The following is a 2,203-nucleotide window of genomic DNA, read 5'->3' as shown; positions in this document are numbered from 1 at the left end:
ACACAGCCCACATGCAAGCCCTGGCTAAAATCGCTTTATTTCTAACTTGTGTATTTTCCCTTCTTTCAGATGTGGAATTGCAAATTCCCACAGCAGATTCTTCTACCGTCAGAGAGTCCACGAAGGAGTGTTCAATCAAATCAGTACGGTTTCAAGTTGCATGTAATGCATTTTTCTCACATGACAGTAAGATCGCACAGTACGTTTGAACACACTCTGGCTTACACAAACACACAAACAAACTAAAATTCCTGCACCCTCCAAAGGCAATTTTTGAAATTTGAAATTGGAAATCCGGGACAGACAGCACATCGCTTTTAAACAGACACAGAATGATGCGGTGCTGATAGTACACCATTTTAAACAGTCAGAGAATGACCTCGGACAGACAGCACATCCCCTTAAAAGGGACACGGAAATAGAATGAATAAAAACAGATAAATATGCAAAACCCGGCAGGTCGTGCAGATTCTGTGGAGGAAGAATCCGGTTTCACGTTCTGTCGGATAATGATTCCGAAATTTTAGGAAAAAGTTAAGATTACAGATTTTTTCAACAAAAATAGCGCCTGGAAAAAATACGCAGCGAGTAAGGTCAAATAGGAACGTCTGTGATACAGTGGAACGCAGGAGTGATTAAATAATAAATGGCACAATGGAGAATGGCAAAGTGGGTGGTAGTCGGGCGATAACGTAACAAAGGATGGTCCAGAGGAGGTGTCAGTGGGAATAGCAGAACCATTACCAGGCAATCCGAGCGGTGCTTTTGATCCGATACGGTGAACCTAATGTTGAGACCAGAAGACGAGAACATGACTACAATACATGGTTTCACCGCCTTTTAATCAGACCAGTCAGCATTGCCAGCCCGGATTGATTTCCTGTTCGCTTTGAATTCGGCAGCCAAGGGAATAATTCAAAAGGCAGCTTCTCACATCTTTTAGCTCCAGAGAAACAGGACGCACTCATATTCAGGGCAGATGTGGAGATTGACGCTGAATGTATGCTTATCCCAGTTGAGGTGAGCTCATGCGTACAGACAGGAAGATATACTGATGAAGGATTGGCCAGAACCAAACAAGGGATATGTTATCCAACGAGTCACAGAGCCGAGTACCTCTGAGATATTTAAACTTTACTCAGTTTGTCGGGTTTCACTTTGCTCTGGGATTTGGATGCTAAGGGAACATCGGCGCAAAATCACACGTTTTAACGTGAAACATGTCTGTTTTCTCACATGTCGAGTGGCTGTGAGAAGCGGAACTTTGAGTAAAACATGGCGGGGCTCGTCCGTAATTTGGCCCGAGAACTCTCGCAATTCAAATGTGAGCATTCCTAAGCGAAAAACATACCCGTAGAACAACGAGCCGCCGACAGTGAAAAGCGCAGCTCTCAAATTCTGACAGTAGTGAGAAAAGATATTAGGCCCATCGTGCTTGTGCTGTTCCTCAGAAACCTATCTAAATAGTCCTCCTCGCCATTGTCCTGCAACTGTTCTCCTTTTGACGAATATATTATTAATTTGAGACATGACATGAGGAAAGTACAGCATCCTTGGAAGTAAAAGGGGAATTTGGCGATGAGGTTAAATGTGAATGACAAAACGAGGTCAAAGCTGTAAGACAACGTCGACGAGGATGGGATTTGAATCCATGCGTGCAGAGCACAATGGATGAGCAGTCCATCGCCTTCAACTCTCGGCCACCTCGTCACTTGTGCAACGCATTGTCAGCCATTCAATCTCCTGCTTTTTGTATCCAAACAAAAATAATGTGCAAGAAAGTCCACTTCACGGCTTGCTCTGCCCGTGCATGAAAATCGACAATGATGAAAACGTGTCATGAGATTTTTTAAGCAAACAGCCTTCCTTTACTTCAGGTGAGTGACTGGAAGAGATGGTTGGTTTCTCGGCAGAATCACAACAAAGAATATAAAATTTCACGCAGCGAGCCTAGTTGACCGCGACAGGACTCGAAACAGCAATCTTGTGATAACTTCATGGTTACAATGCAAGTCAGATATGTTATCCATTAGGTCACTCGGCCTCTGCCAACGGCGGACATTGAGTTGTTGTATATATTGGGAACAAATTAGGGGCAACTGCAACATCAAGGAGTGGATTTCGAAAAACGTGAGCATATTTCGAGTGAATGAACAGATGCACTGCGATCTGGATGCGCACCGGCGCAGGCAACCACAATGTC

General features: G+C 44.1%; 1 non-coding gene across 1 annotated transcript; it reads right to left on the bottom strand.

Moving 5' to 3' along the window:
* Positions 1–1,628: 1,628 nt before the first annotated feature.
* trnas-gcu (transfer RNA serine (anticodon GCU)) lies at positions 1,629–1,710 on the bottom strand. The gene has a single exon. It is a non-coding gene; the product is annotated as a tRNA-Ser (tRNA).
* Between the last annotated feature and the right edge of the window lie 493 nt (positions 1,711–2,203).

Source organism: Pristiophorus japonicus, unplaced genomic scaffold, assembly GCF_044704955.1.
Source record: "Pristiophorus japonicus isolate sPriJap1 unplaced genomic scaffold, sPriJap1.hap1 HAP1_SCAFFOLD_29, whole genome shotgun sequence".
Taxonomy (NCBI): domain Eukaryota; kingdom Metazoa; phylum Chordata; class Chondrichthyes; family Pristiophoridae; genus Pristiophorus; species Pristiophorus japonicus.
Note: the sequence above shows the minus strand (reverse complement) of the source record. Positions and strands in the feature narration are given on the sequence as shown.